The sequence below is a fragment of the Hyaena hyaena genome, unplaced genomic scaffold (assembly GCF_003009895.1).
Source record: "Hyaena hyaena isolate Hyena2069 unplaced genomic scaffold, ASM300989v1 scaffold_66, whole genome shotgun sequence".
Taxonomy (NCBI): Eukaryota; Metazoa; Chordata; class Mammalia; order Carnivora; family Hyaenidae; genus Hyaena; species Hyaena hyaena.
This window is the reverse complement of record NW_024080696.1, coordinates 1,296,185-1,313,089: the sequence shown is the minus strand read 5'-3', so window position 1 is coordinate 1,313,089 and position 16,905 is coordinate 1,296,185.

Sequence of the window (16,905 nt, the reverse complement as noted above, 5' to 3'; positions counted from 1 at the left end):
CTGACAAATAAGGAAAATCTGGATTAGATTATTTTCAGTGATCTGTGGGCATGTGTCTGTTTGTATGGTATGATTTTAACAGAGGCAGATATAGTCCTCAAAGTACTGACTTGTCAGAATTTCTTACTTTTTTTTTTCTAAATATTTGACCTCAGTTTTGTCCTTGATAAAATTACTGAGTAGAGTCACAGAGAATCTTCTAGCATTACCTCATGTGATTGATTAAGTAAAATGTTAATGTAGATTCACTCAGCAATATTTGAAGTGTAGTGTTTCTTAGAATATATAAGATTACTCTATGCTGGTCAGACAACTGCAGAGTTATGTATGTCCTGAGAAATGGATTTTAAGAGACTTATATCAAAAGAGTAAGTTCACAGAAAACAAACATGATAATGAAGGACATTCAAAGCCTTCTCATATGAAAAATATGGAAGGAATTGGAAACATTTAACTGGAATACAGGAAGATTACTTAAAAATGACTACTATCTTTGAACATTTGAAAGGATGACATTTAGAAGAGTGATTACATATGTGTCACAACAGGTGAAACTCGATCAAATGTAAAGGCATAACTGGGTTGCACGTTTTTTGACAACACATAAGGAGACATTTTCTTGTAGTCAGAATTGTTCAAGAATGGCTATGTGCAGAATTGTTCAAGAATAGCTATGAAGCAGTGGTGTTCAGACTTAAACTCAATGTGTTCCCAGCAGCAACATTATAAAGGGACACAACTAGCCTTAGTTAATAAGTTGCAGGATGAGATGACAAATCAAAGTTGAGGTGGTGTATGGTCAGTGTAATGGGAAGCTCTTTTCTTAGCGGGTGTAAATATGAGACTCGAAGAGAAATAATCAACAAACACTAGAGCAACAGGTGCTCAGGGACTCATAGAAGCAAAATAGTAAGTGAAACCCTTAAAGTGGACAAATGGAAAATCGTGATAGTGTTGTTATACTATTAGAGAATAGCACCTGTCCTTCCTTGTATCCCCATGCTATTTATATTTAAACACTCTGCCACATATCAAGCAGATTAGTTTTCTATTGGTGTTGTATTAAATTATGACAAACTTAGTGGTTCAAAACAATAAAAATTCATTATCTTACAGTTCTAAAGGTCAGAAGACTGAAATGGGTCTCACTGGGCTAAAGTCAGTGTGTCAGCGGGGCTGTGTTCCCATCTGGAGGCTTTGCAGGAAATCCCTCCTCCCCCAGCCCCAAGCATCCTCTCAGCTTCTAGACCAGTCTGCATTCTTTGGCTTATGGTGCACCTCCCTTTTCAAAGCCAGAAATGGCTAGTCAAGTCTTTCTCATGAAGCCATCTCACTGGCTCTGCTTCTTCTACCTCCATTTGAGGAACCTTGTGATTACACTGGACCCACCCAGATAATCCATATCATCTTTATCTAAAGTCAGCTGATTAACAATCTTAATTTTCTTTGTCATTTAAGATAACATACTCACAGGTCCTGGGGATTAGGATGTAGGCATCTTTGGCGGTCATTATTCTGTCCACTGCAGCAAATGTAATGCAAGTGTTATTTTTTGTAAATAGTAAATTCAAAATGTTGTTCCCTTGCCACTTTTTACCACTTATACATAGTAATGAGGTTTAAGGCTCTATGAGGGGAGTAGGCTAGTAGTTAACCTATTTAGCAAGTACGGATAGATCATAGTATTTAAATAAGAAGTCCTGAAGCAGGAAAAGACAGTGGAGCAATCCTCCTCTATGGCTTCAATATGTTTCAAATTTGAGCATATTAGATGACAATTTATTCAGTACTCAGAACCATAGAGGGTCATAATAATCTGAGCATAATTCAGATCTAAGTGACAAATAGGATGTTATAATCTTTTAGTAAATATTTTATATGCTGGTATTTGTAAGAAAGCAAACACAAATATGAGTATTCTAGTGCACACTCAGGAACACATAATTGTTTAACAGACTATCGTAGTGAGACTTTGAATTGATAATATAATTCTCTACTACAGTTTCCCAAGTGAGGCAGCAAAGACATGGCTAATTGAACATGTGTCTTTATCTCTGTTCCATTCCTAAAATGATAGAGGCTGACATTAAAACAAAAACAAAACCAAAAACCTACAATTCACAAAGATACAAAAAAATAAACAGTAGTAAGAGAGGAAACATAATTTTGGAAGACAAAGAATGAATGGAGGAGTGGTAACTACTTAGCAGAAGAAACTGAAATGTAAGTGCCTGTAGAAGGTGGTGAAGATGAGAAATAAGATGAAGAGCCCTACATCACTCCAGGAAAGCACAGGACTTGATGATCTCTGGTATTATGGAAGGTGCATGAGCCTATCTCATGGCAGATGGATTAGCTGAAAGCAGTTAGACTTTCTGATGCTCCTCGTCTGTGTGACCAGGCATAATGGAGTGTCCTGCCAATGGCCAAAATTTTAGAGTCAACATGCTCTGTTTATTCGCACAGAGCTTCCAGTCTGGTTTTTAGTGTGTTATTCCTGATTATGAACAGATAGCCAAAAATTATATTTGAAGAAAGGCTCCAACATAAAACTTAGAGACCAAAACGAAGAATTGAGCACAGGGGAAAGAAAAATAATATGTCAGAAAAAAACGAAACCTCAAAAATACTGTTAATCTCAAAGAGAAAACACTGTATCCATGAAACAAGAAGGACAATTAAAGAATAGAAAAAAGTTCATGGAAATTATCAAAGAAACAAAAAATTAATATATTCCAGATGACAAGGACAAGACATTAGCCTTTGGATGAAAGAGCTCACCAAATGCCCAGCATATCGAATAAGAAATAAAAATACCCCAAACCCCTATATCTAGAAACATCTTAGCATTCAGAATAGCAGGGTTAAAAAGATGATCCTGGGACCTTCCCAAGGAGGTGGGGAGGCCGGAAACAGTACATATACATGAAAATAGAAATCAAAATTGTAATAGCAACACTGAATATTAAAGGAGTGTGGTAATGTCTAAAAAGTTTTAAGTAAGAATTATTTTAACCTAAAATTTGATACCTAGTAGAGTGGATAGACAGTACAGATAGACCTCCATTATCCCCCTGAATCCTCATCCTTGTGTGATGCTTTCCCGTCAGAATGGGTAGGGCCTGAGACTTGCTTGTAACCAACAGAATATCGCAAAGATGACACAATGTGTAAAGATAACATTTTTGGAGTCTCTTTCCCTTTTGCTAGTTTTGAGCAACTGAGCAGCTTTGTGGGGAAATCCAACATGACAAAGAAGTCCTTGGAGTTAACAGTGGTCTCTGGCTATAGCCAGCAGGGAATTGAAGCTGTCAGTCTTATAAATGTAAGAAACCAAAGTCCACCAATAACCTACGTGAGCTGGGAAGCCAATCCTTCCCTAATTGGGCCACAGATTAAACTGCAGCCCCAGCTGATACCTGGATTTCAGCCTTGGGAGGACCCAGCTAGTTTGTGCCCAGACTGGTGACCTACAGAAGCAGTGTGTTGTTTCAAGCTGCTAAATTTGTGGTAATATTGTTTTACAGCAATAAATAACTAATATACCCAGTAAAATTATTTAACTGTGAAAGTAGAATGAAGATATTTTCAGACATATCCGATTGTCCAAGACAATCTGAAACTTGACTGAACTTTAACTTCTAGGAGCTCTACATTTGTCAAATACAGACAGCATTTAAGAGAATCTAAGTGAGTTACCAAACAGACAAAAATGTTTGGACTGGCAGGCGGTAATTATGGTGGGGCATTACGTACTTGTGAGAAATATCAGATATCTGAGGAGAGACTGAGAACCTTACATCTATTTCTCTGTAATATCACACTGTTCAGAGTATTGTGCTATGCAAACAGTGTACGAATAAATAGGTGACTGAGAGAATTACTGAAATAGAACTATGAGAAACTCAAGTCAACCAAGCACATACTGCATGTGTAGTAAGATCTTTGCCTTGTGCAGATATGTCCATGGCTCACTCCCTCATATCACTCAGCTTTGCTTCAGCATCACCACCTCAAAGAAGCTCTCCCTTGTTGTTCCGTCTCAGGCACTAGCTCCTTACTCTGATTTATTTTTCTTTGGTGCTCTCACCATTATGTATAGATCTTATCTTCCCTGACTCTCACTAGACTATAAGATTCCTGAGGGAGTGATGTTTTTACTTATTGTTTTATCACCAGACCCATTTTTTTGGTGATGAATTAATATTTAATAAATGAATGAATTAATTAAATTTCAAAGTAAAATATTCAGGTTTCTCCAAGTATAAGATGAGCTATAATAAGACAATGATGTAAACCAGATTTCATTCTGTGCTATTTAAAGTTCTTCTAAATGTGCACATTTGCTTCAAAAAATTAAATGCAAGAAAGCCGCTCATCAGTTATAAACAGATACAGTTCTGAAGAAATTCAAGATAATTACAATAGAATATATGCTTCCCATTGTTTCCACAATTATGAATTTGTATTGTTTTAATCATCAGTATACTATGCCAAATATGTGATCATATAGTCGTGAAACAAAAAGGTAAAGATGGGTAAAGATTGCTATTATGTTATTTGTTTTTTGACATTCTGGGATTTAGTTTCTCTAAAAGAGGTAATGTTCTTTTTTACTTACTGGAGTGCTAGTAAGAAAGCATTTACCCTATCCTGACCATCACATTTTACAGCGAAGGTATTGCACTGTGTATCAGGGGAAGTAGATGGAGTCTCTGAAATAAGTCTATCCCTCTCCTAGCTAATTTTTTTTTAAAGTTAGATCTCTACCTCATTGTCTGGCATTATGATCTTTTAGTAATATAAAAGGCATATGAGAAATGAAGAACTAGCTTCTGAGTGAATTGAGAAGCCAGCAGGCCACTAAGAAGAGGCAAGTTTACATGTTCTAATCAATAGTTCTACTTAATAAGATGCAGCCAAGTGAGAGGAAGGCTGGCTTTCCAAGAGCTGTTGTTACTGCAGTGTGGATTCTGGATGGACTCTGAGCTGGGGGAGGCAGTACTGCTGCCTCTACTGGTAAAACTAGGGTCCTAATTCATTTTTTCCACTACAATTTATAAAATGTAAGCAATTATATCTGACTCTCTTCAGTCTTCTTGGAGAGAAAATATTGAAGAAAGCATAATAATGAGTGTTATTATCACATTCACACACACACACACACACACACACACACACACACAGGGGTTCCCTAGGCCACGGTCAAACCTTTAGAATCAGAATCTCTGAGTAGGAGGTTGTGAGTATGCATTGACATGGCTCTCTGATATTTGCGATGATTCTGATATCCACCCTACTTTAACAGCTGCTATTATAGCCTGGGATTCAATTTCTTATTAAAACATAAATACCTTTGGGGGCACCTGGATGGCTCAGTCTGTTGGGTGTCTGACTTCAGCTCCGGTCATCATCTCGCGGTTTGTGAGTTTGAGCCCCACATCGGGCTCTCTACTGTCAGGACGGAGTCCACTTGGGATCTTCTGTCTCTTTCTCTCTGTCCCTTCCTCACTCTGACTCTCTCTAGTTCAAAGATAAACATTAAAACAAAAATAAAAACACATAAATACCTTTGGAAAGGTAGGACTTTGAATCTATGACTAACATTAAGCATCTTAGTTAAAGTGACTTTGGTCTATTCTTGAAGGCCGATTTTGATGAAGATAGAAAGGACATGAAGAGCTTGGAACATGAAGGAGACACAGCCATCAAAAGTGAGTATTGGAGGTCCTAAAGATTAACTAACTGCCAATCTCATTATTCTCCTAGGCTAGCCCCTGGCACTGCAAGGGTGCTTTTACCAACTCCAAAAAATAATTAGGTGCTATTGGTGAATAAAGTTTAAAAGTTAAATTGCTCACATCTTAACAATAGCTGAATAGTCAATGCAGCAGAAAGCAGCCATTTCATTAGCACTTTTTGCAAGACCAGTAAGTGGTTCATTATCAATTATGCAGCACTTATGCAGATTTGCTTTAGACTTACACCTCCAAGGCCACACTTTCCACATTCCTTAATTTTCTTCTGGATTTAAATGGCCAGTCTTCTAATCTGTGCCTCTGATGTGTTCTCATTCCAATAAGGTGGGTCAGTGCAGACGGGAGAGGCGATTTCTGCCACAAAAACTATTTTTTAATGGACTGCATTTTAACTTCTTACCTGCTATGTTCCAAAGCTAGCTCACTCTTTTGAAGTATGAGGTGAGAAATAGGTAAGTTTTCTAATGCCTGAGGTGGAGGCTGCAGGAGCTTTTCATCAGAGGATAATGGTTGCCTCAGAACTGTCCTGGTACCCCCTTGAAGACTCCAGAAATTCTGTAGCAGGCCTGTATGTATGTCAGGGAACAGAGAATGGTCCGGGCAGCTGCCATTTGTGCTGGAACCATTCTGTATTCAGAAACCTAATCCACTTTCTCGTCTTCAGTTTACCAAAGAATGGGGAGGAACATTTTTCTTACAGACTTGTTATAAAACGGAGTCACTTCAATGTAAAAAAGACAGAGGAGGCTAATTATTCCATAGAATGTGTTCGTTCTTAAAAGGAGTTGGAGTAATGAGAACAGGAAAAGGTCAGGTGGAAAGAGAGTGCATGATTAAGTAAAGAATTATTCAGTTCTATTCAAACTCTCCCCTTTCACCTTCCTGGTGTAGCGTGGGAAGTGACTTGTGTTAATGGAGCTAGTTAACAAAGGCAAGATCAGTGGAGAAAGTCAGACAATCATTAAGTAGAGCTGTACTGGAGTTATTTTAAGAAGTTTCGACCCTCACCTGCATAGATTTTGGTTATGCACGTATATACCTGACCCTGAACCAAGGTGACACCACACTTGAGCCATTCACATTGCAGGAGGCCCCTGTCTCCTGTCTTCTCTGAATAGCTGGAGTAGTCATGTCAGGGCACTCCACTGTGGTCTCCCTTTGCTGGGCTGTATCTATACCTACTCCACAAACACATAATCTGAATGTAGCCTCTAGTTAAGCAAGTGTTGGGCAATCGCTTCTGTGGGAGCCTAGCACAAATAAATTATTTATGAAAACAACGTTTTGCTGATGACTGACACGGTGGCCTAGAATTTTAGACCTAGAAAGGAACTTCTGTGGCTCTATGTCACTGGGATCATTTTATAGATGAGAAATCTGAGACCTGGCCTCAGATATATGGTTAATAATTCCAACATAAGAAATTTAATGAGCAACTTAAAATTGGATATACACTTGGCTAGGAGAGTCACCCATGTTATTTACTCACAATTTCCTGAGTGGCATAAAAAGATTATTGTCATTTTTATAAATTAATAATTGGGACTCAGAGATGTTAAGTAATTTCTTTTTTTTTTTAATTTTTTTTAATGTTTTATTTATTTCTAGGCGAGAGAGAGAGACAGCGTGAGCAGGGGAGGGTCAGAGAGAGAGAGGGAGTCACAGACTGAAACAGGCGCCAGGCTCTGAGCTGGCAGTCAGCACAGAGCCCGACGCGGGGCTCGAACCCACGAACCGCGAGATAATGACCTAAGCGAAAGTCGGACGCTTAACCGACTAAGCCACCCAGGTGCCCCAATGTTAAGTAATTTCTTAACAGCAGCTAGGATGTGGCCATACCAGAACTTGAACCTCAGTCTTTTTAGATCTGGAGTATTCTTTTCTTATATCTAGGTGTTTCTCAAAGCTGGCTGATGTTAAAAAGCACCAGGGAGTATAAAGCTGGTTTTGGAAATACTGTTCTCAACTGTCCTTTCTCCCAGGATCCTGCCTGAGGTCTTAAGGAAGCCAGACTGGGTTTGCATAAAGACCTATCAGCTACTGGACCTACTCCATTTCACCAACACTTTGGTTTTATGCTGTGCATCCGAATTTATCTGACTTTAGACCCAAAGCCCAGAGTCTACCTTCCGTCTCTAGTGCTATTTCCCATCAACATTACTGTGAACCCTAACCCCGGACAAATAATGATTTGTTTCTCCTGTTCCTTGAGATTTGTCTTTTTTTGAAATTTCATAAAAATGGAATCATAGAATATACTGGAATCTTTCACTTAGTGTAATTTTTGATGTTCATTCATATGGTGGCACATTTCAATGGTTGTCCCTGTTCATTGCTGCTGGTAGTCCAGTATGTCAGTGCATTTCAGGGAAGAAAGCCCAAACTGTTTAGCTCAACATAAAATCTTTTAATAACCTGGCTGCTACTTACGTATCTGTCTCTTTCTACTGATATCCTTCCACCTGCTCCTGACATTTTACTCTAGCACTACTGAACTACTTGAAGCTTCCAAGCATAGTTTCATCCTTTTCAATTGTCATTGGTAATATAATATAATATAATTTTGTAATAATAGTAATATACATAGTAATGTTCTATCTGCTTTGAACACCCTTACTGCTGCATTTGCCCAACCCTGATCATATCTTACAACACATTTCTTTACTTGACTTATTTCTATTTTTTTTTTTTCAAAAAACTCAGAAGCTGCCTGCTCTAAGAAAGCTCTCTGACACACAGTCATCCTGCCCCCACCCTGGCTTAATAAACAATTGGCAAGTGTCCCAGTGGTCCACAGCTTCCTCTTCACATCACATTATATCACAAATGCCTGTTCACTGGTTTGCTTCCCTAGGAATCAGATTATAAGGTCACTGAAGGAAGGAACCAGGCTTTTCTATCTTTAGTATCTGGGATAATATGGCAAAAGGTAGGAATGTATTATATTTAAATATACAAAATTTGTATCTGTTGCTTGTCTATCATGTGGCTAAACATTCTAAATGCTCCTGAACTAAATGGGGAAAGAATCTGAGTGTACCAGCAAGTGAAAAAGGGTAAATATTTCCAGGTGCAATTTTGTGTAATATTATTGGTGGGTTGGAGTTACTACAACCCATGTCACAAATTACTGGTAAGCACTTCAGGGAATAGATTTTTTTCATGGGCCATTTTTTTTTAATGTTTATTTTTAAGAAAGAGGGAGAGAGAGAGAGAGAGAGAGTGAGAGAGAGAGAAAGGGAGACATCAATCAGAGGAGGGGCAGAGAGAGAGGGAGACAGAATCCAAAGCAGGCTCCAGGTTCTGAGCTGTCAGCACAGAGCCTGACGCAGAGCTCAAACTCACCACGAGATCATGACCTGAGCCAAAGTCAGGCACTTAACCAACTGAGCCACCCAGGCACGTTTCATGGACTGGATCTTATTTTAGTTTTAGAGATTATGAAACAAAACGGTATCTTAGGCATTACCTAAATCAATTGTTTTGTTTCAGTAATGGGTATTTCTGAAGTCCAGAGAATGAAATAACTTACTAAAATTCACACACTTTGTATGGCTTTGCTGGTAATGGAAATTGACTTCTGTGAACTTTTTGTGGCAACATGCTAAACCCCCTTCCAAAAGATGGAAACAATGACCATAGCTCCACGGATGGGGGGAAGGAACCCTAGAGTCAGACAGCCTGTGGATCATAGCTCTGCCACTTCCATGCTGTGAGAGCTTGCATAAGGCACTTCACCTCGGTGTTACCTCAGCCTCCTCATCCATCTAGTGTGGAGAGTTCATCACACCTCCTGTGCTGGCGATTTGGCTATGGGCAGTTGGCCTCACATTTACCCTTCTGTATTCTGCTTTGAAATGTTGGGGCTGGGACATGTTGTCTTTGCAATCTGCCCCCATGTTAGGGTCAATTAGTAAGGGCGACTAAAGAGAATCTGAGGGACCAGAAATAAGAGACTTTCTATTTTTATTAGCTCCACACCAGCAATATTCTTCACCCTAAGCAGCAGTTCATCTTGGCTGTTCATTCTATATAATTTTTTTATCATAAGCCCCACTGAGCCTCACCAGAAATACTAGCACTAGCCATGCAGCATCCTCCTCCTCAGAAATCTCTGTTTTAGCCTCACAAGGTCCCTCCTTCAAGCTTCTAAATTTAAATCATTGTAAACTCATCCATCTGTTCCACTAGCCTTTGTGGTGATAGCTGCTTTTGGTACTTACTACTTCCCTGTTTCCTTTCGGTCTTTTCGGGTCTTCAATCCCTAGTTAGCAGTTCTTCTGATTGAATTCTCCCTGTTAAAATACATGATGTGATTTCTGTCTCCTGATTAGACCCTGACTGATGTGACTTCCTCATAGGCTTGTTGTGAACATTAAAACAATTGTTTGTGAAAATGGCTTAAGAGTGCCTGGCATGGTGGAACGGGCTCAAAAATTTATTGTTTTACTAAGTAATCATTCCATTGCTTAAGAAGAACTGTGCATCTGTTATAAATATTTCCTTTTATTTACTTTCTTCCACAAGACAAATAAAGGGATGGCTAATGACATAGGCCTCATGCTTTTGTTTTGGGTTTTTCTATATTCATGCATTCTTTCGGAATAGGAAGCTTGGTTCCCAGATCAGCTTTATGAGGGTTACTTAACCCTCAAAATAGAAACTTTCAAGTCACTATTTACTGAAAGCTCACCCCCACAAAAACAAAGACACACACCACATACATACACACACACACACACACACACACACAGAGACATACACCTCTAGAGGAAGTGTTTTGTCTGTGAGTCATCTACACTAATTTCCAAAATAACCAACTGAACAGAAAGCTTAACATATATGGAGAATTGACATATTCTCTTTGAGATTAGCTTTTTACTGAATTCATTCCCAACCAATATTATAGTTTCCATATGCTCTCTTTTTGGGTTCTCTGTAGTTTGTATACATCTCTATTTTAAAAATTTTTATTCCACACAATTTCTGCTAAACATCCCAACATATTCCTCTGTTCATACGTAGATGGTTTCTTCTCATTATTTCCCAGGTATTTCCCTGACTGGATGAGAACTCCAGGCTTCATTTCTTCTTTCCGTGATCCCAGTGGATTGTCCCACAAATCCTTTCTGTGTTCAGTGCTCTACTTAAACAAAATGGTAGGGAGGAAAAAAAAGGATAAAATTTGTTGATTACTGGCCTCCTGGGAAGTACTAGAAATTATCATTTCTGTTATGACACTGTGGGAAAATAGATATTGGGGGGTTTGCTTCTACTTCTAGGTGTCATTACTATTTATGAGACTGATTTGGGTTAGTAAGATATGTAAGTTGGCCCTATTTATTAGTCAACATATTAACATGTTAGCTAGCGTCCAGGTCTAGGAGATAAAGATGCTGTGCTCTGTGTGTGTGTGTGTGTGTGTGTGTGTGTGTGTGTAAAAGAGAAAATGACAACATGTTTATACAACTTTGAAAGTAAAGGTGGGACTTTGGGGAGCAGTTAATGACTGACAACAGCAATAATTGTCCTGTGCTTAATTCAGGTAGTCTGCTTTGGTCATACTTAGTAGCCCTGTTAATAAACATGCCAGTGAGGCGCTTTGCAGTGTTACACTTGAACAGTTTCATCATACTCTGTCTAGCCTTAAGAGGTCCACCTATAGCTATGAATGTAAACAATTTCATTATGGAAGAAAATAGACTTCTTTTTCTTGATCTTGTTTCAAATATGTCCTCATCACAACTAACTCTAAAGTAGAAGAATATTTAAAAAGTAGACAAGTTGAACTACCTCAAACCAACCAAAAGAAAACATTCTCTCCATCATTAAGGTTTCTATTCCATGAGGAATTGGAATATTTGCATAGAGATAGAGATAGTTAGAGACAAAGATGTTGTGAAATTTCCCCCCTTTTCCTTATTGTTACAGAATAAAATTTACCAATATTGGTTCTCACAGGGCCTTTCTTGTACTCTTTAAATAGAAAAAAATATTTTGTAGTCAGGGAAATGGGAGACAGACAAAAGATAATTCACATTCCTTAACATGTCTTCTTTTCTTTTTTGATTTCCTTTGGGAGAAAATCCTTCCCGAGAGATTTTTCCCTTTTCATTTTCTGTATGTTAAAGGGTCTTCCTTCATTGTCTAGCCATGTGCTGTTGTGGCTCTTTTATACTCTTGCCAATTTACTCCCACTGTATGTTAGCATTTAATTATCCAACTACCTCATAATTAAACCTATTCCAACTGCTGAAGAGTTGCTATTTAGCACTTACTTAGCTCTTTCCATATGTATATATTACATATGATTAACCTCTAGAGCTTTCTTGATATATATTTTTTAATTCCCTAGTTGCTCAATTGGTGACAGTACAGGAAAAAAATGTAGCTAAATCATTAGTGAATGATTTTTCAAGGGTTGAAAAAAGAATCCAGAATGAAGGAAGATATTTAGGAAACGAACTCAAATAGTCTGATAGCCATTCAAGGAGAACCCACTGTTAATTGTTAAACTTTAGAGCTGTAAGTGTCTCATTATTACATAGTGGAAGAATGAACTCTGGGGTCACAATTATTTAAAAATAGTAGGAACTTTAAATTATCTTGCTTTTTTTTTTTTTCCTTGACAATTGTGCCTGCACAATTGAAATCTGGTGATACTGCCCTTGAACTGGTTTACATCCTCAGTATTTCCAAGGTATCATGGGGATTGATAGCCACCATCCATCCAGAATCTTGATATTCTCTCTAGAGCCCATCTGTGGACCATTATATCAGATGGGAGAGTCACAGCTGAGCAACATGTTAAATTAGATTTGCATAAAACATTTCATCTTCTCCAGGTTGAGCTTGCAGCTTTTATTTGTTTTCATCTTAACTGTCCTGGTTTCAGCATCATTTCTATAGAATATCATCTGATCACATCTGAGATGATGGCACATCTTCCTATCTTCTGCTTCTGCTCCATGCAGAGAGTTGAGTTATCCTCTCAAAGACTGTATTGTACCCTCAGAGCAGAGAGTTCTAAGACAGAGAGTTCTCTGCCCCTCATATCCTCCCTAGGGACAAAAATTCCCTGGTATTCCAAATATTTGATATTGAAGATCCAATCCTGGTTGCCATTTAGCAGACTAGGGATATAAAGTAGCTACCAGACAGTGTTCTCCTCCTAGGAGCTAGTGGGGAAGTCTGTTCTCCATTCTTCACTGAGTCCCCAGCTTGAGACACTTCAATGATTTTCTTCAAACTCAGATCCTTTCCCTTAGACTGCTTCAGGTTTCAAGAAGAGGATCTGCTATTCTCTAAGCTGAAGACAAACTGTGTACTACTGTAAATTGAGAGGCTGCAATAAAAGCTCTGTTCTCCTTATTTATATAAAACAGTGAAATTTAAATATTTCTCTAAATGGCATATAGATGATAATCTACTTGAATGTATTTTTAGGATTGTCATTTGTTCTGTTGTAGTGACATTTTCTAATGATGACCGTACTTTCAGTATACAAAAGTTGGAATAAGTGTGCCTTTCCTTGGTGATTTACTCTGTGAAAATAATTTGTACTTTGTAGGAACTAAAATGGAATGCCATACAAGGGCAGTTCCACACCTTTTCATTCTCATAAAATTTTTTTTGGTGGGGGACAGTCAATGTTTTTAGAAGCTAGAGAAGACATTGTAGACATGAGGAAGCATAAAGGATAGTTATGTAAATAATATATTAAGTGAACTTGCAGCTATAGCTTTTTGAGAGATCAGAGAGATACCAAGAAACACATAAGGAATTATTTTTTGTCTATTATTGTAATTTACAAACTCTAAAGCACTTTATAAAAAACTCATTTATTTGCTTTTGCTCTTGAGGATAGCATTTACTTTTTCTCCCTTTGTTCCCATAGCCACAAAGCCAATGCTATTATGCATTAATTTGGTTTATTCAGTTTTATAAGACATGTGCTAACATAATTTTTAAATAAAAATACCAAGTTTTCTGTCTTCTTTCTTTAACCAGATTAGCACTACTTGGTAGCTGTTCCACTGATGGGTTAGAAACCTCCTTCCTCAGGATGTGTATTTCTAATTCATCATCTCCATAATGTTCTGGCTTTTGTGAACTAGCCATTCTTCTACTGAATACCTTTTTTTGATTTTGGAGTAATAGAATAGTATTTTATGCATCCCAAGGCCACTGCTGCTTTCCTTTTTCAAGATTGTGCATAACACAAGATGTTATTCAGAAGTCAGTAATTTTTTGTTCACTAATAGTAGCCACCCTTTAAGTGATGAATCACCAAGTGGATGGACATTGATCTCTCGGGAATCATGTGGGGGAGAATCTGTGTGTGTGTGTGTGTGTGTGCACTCGTGCACATGTAGCAGGGTGGGTGGTATATTTTGAAAAATATTTCTATATACTTACTGTATTTTTTTCATAATACAATTTATAAAAACAATGATAAAATTTTATCAGGTGAAGATATTCAAGAGATAAGGTAGGAAACACTGGAGGGGATATAGTTAAAAAAGAAAAAGCAACTGATTTGGGGATAAGAAATCAATTATTAGCTGAAATGGAGGTAATGGCTTATGTGAGCTATGGATAGTTATTTTATGACAAAAAAAGTTATGTTCATCACTGCTATAAATAGGATGTATTTATAAGTATGTATCTGTAGGGATGTCATTGAGGAGGCTGAAATATGGTCCAAATGAGTTGGGCTATCATACCTATTCTTGACTATGGGGACAACTAATTCTCAATATGCAGATTTTTTATTTCTCTCAGCTGACATCATGTTCCTGGGTCATCTCAAACTAGCTACTGTGTATTCAGAGAATATAAATCAAGGTTATCAGGAAGAGTGGAGAGGGAAGATAAATCTTTAAGAAGTCAGAATAAAGAGCCATTTGATCACTTAAAAGTAAAAAGAAAACATTATTTCAATTAATGTACTCACACTACTTTTCCAAAATATCAGAGAGAAGAATATACCATCAAATGTTAGTAGTTCTCTCTCCATCCTCTCTTTTCTCTAAGAATTGACTATTACAGCCCATTGCATCTTTTCCTTCCAAAAGCCCTCATTTAGGGGTTTTACACTTCCAAGCCTCATTAGCCAGCACTGATCTCAGGTCATAGGGAGAAGTGATGAGATCTTAAGCTTAAATGGTTATTAGCAAGAAGCTATAGTAAACAAAACAAAGCAAACCCAAAATAACAAAACAACTTTTTTGAGGGAAAAAATTGAAAGGTTTTAAAAAGTTGCAATTTTTGAATGATCTTTGATTTCTGTTCACTTTCCTATGATATTACCATAATACACCAAAAATTCAATTGACTTAATCTAAATGAAAGATTATTTTATAGATAATATTGTTGAGAAGTACAGTTGACCCTAGAAAACATGGGTTTGAGTTGCGTGGGTTGACTAAAATGTGAATTTTTTTTTTTGATAAATATAGTGCAGTATCATAAATGTGTTTTCTGTTCCTTAGGATTTTATTAATAACATTTTCTTTCCTTGAGCTTATTTTATCATAAGAATATAGTATATGATACATATAACATACAAAGTTTGTGTTAGCTGTTTATGCTACTGGTAATGCTTCCAAAAGAATTACTTTTGCAAGAGTCAAAAATTATATGTGGAATTTTGAGTGCGCAAGGTGTTGGTATCCTTAACCTCCCCATTGTTCGAGGGTCTAATGTGTACTTTTATATAGAAATATATGCAACACAATACATGTAAATATACTAAACATGTGTATTTAGATACATTTTATATATAATATATGTAAATATATTCTTGATTTTTGGCTTGATTTGGCATTTTCCAGAAATATGTGTTTCTAAATTATCTGATTTTATGTTCACTTGATTGTCCCACTGGAAATTTATGTAGATGTAATTTTAAAATACATTTCTTTAAAATTATGGTAAAAGAGGTTAGCAGGCACACATATTTTGCTTTAAGTTAATTTGTTTGCTATCCTATCCTTTAGGGAGATGTCTTAAAGAATAGAAAGACTAATAAACGAGCAAATGGTGATCTTTTGGTTTTACCAACTTTGTTATTCAAATAGCAGTAATAAAAGGAATAATTGTTTTAAAAGATACACAGACCTCTATAATCAACACATTCTAAATTCTCACCATAGAGATTGATTAATTGTATGATCTTTAATATTTCCACAATAGGAATTTATTAGTGTATACTTGAATAACAAAAGGGGAAACAGAGAAGAAACTGACAGCCTGGCGTTTAGGTTTAGAGAAATGTCTCCTCTATGACCTCTTAAGGACATTTTTCTTCCTCTCTAAATATTTTGATAAATTAAAAATAAAAACAATAATTATGTACTACTGAAACAAATCAACTCTCTCCCTTGAGAAATGAATCACTGAGGCCAGATGTGGCTTAACTCTCCTAGAGGGGGCTGTGTTTTAGGTGACTTCAGTGTTTTATGCTTCCTAAGGCCATTGAAGTGGGAAGAGGGACTTCTACTTCAATTTTATTTGAGAAACAAGCCAACCATTTGGGCACTGAAACTTGCAGCTTGCTCTCTGGGATGAGGCTGCCTCACAACTAAAACCATGAGCTGGAGGGCTATTTTGGACGTGTGGCCTCTTCGGAATCCTTGGCTTTCAGACTTTGTTCAAGGGAAGGAAAGAGCTGTAGACTAAACACCAATCTGTCTCTTTCTGAGACCATATCTCAGTGAACACTGTTGTTTTCAAATTAAATGAAGAGTAATCAATCAGACACATCTATGTTGGAGACACAAAGCTAACAAGTTACTATTTTTTTTTTCTTTTTTTTTTTTAATTTTAAATGTTTTATTCGTTTTTGAGGGAGAGACAGAGTATGAGCAGGGCATGGGGCAGAGAGAGAGACACACACACAGAAGCAGGCTCCAGGCTCTAAGATGTCAGCACAGAGTGTGACATGGGGCTAGAACTCATGAACCAGGAGATTGTGACCTGAGTCAGTCAGATGCTTAACCAACTGAGCCACCCAGGTGCCCCAACAAGTTACTATTTCAAATGAGAATTGAGTTACAGTGGAAACGCTCTGCCCTACCTTAAACCTTTGGGCATGCTCCATCCCCAGCTCCTGATAAAAGGGAACTAGTTAGGTTGCTATATT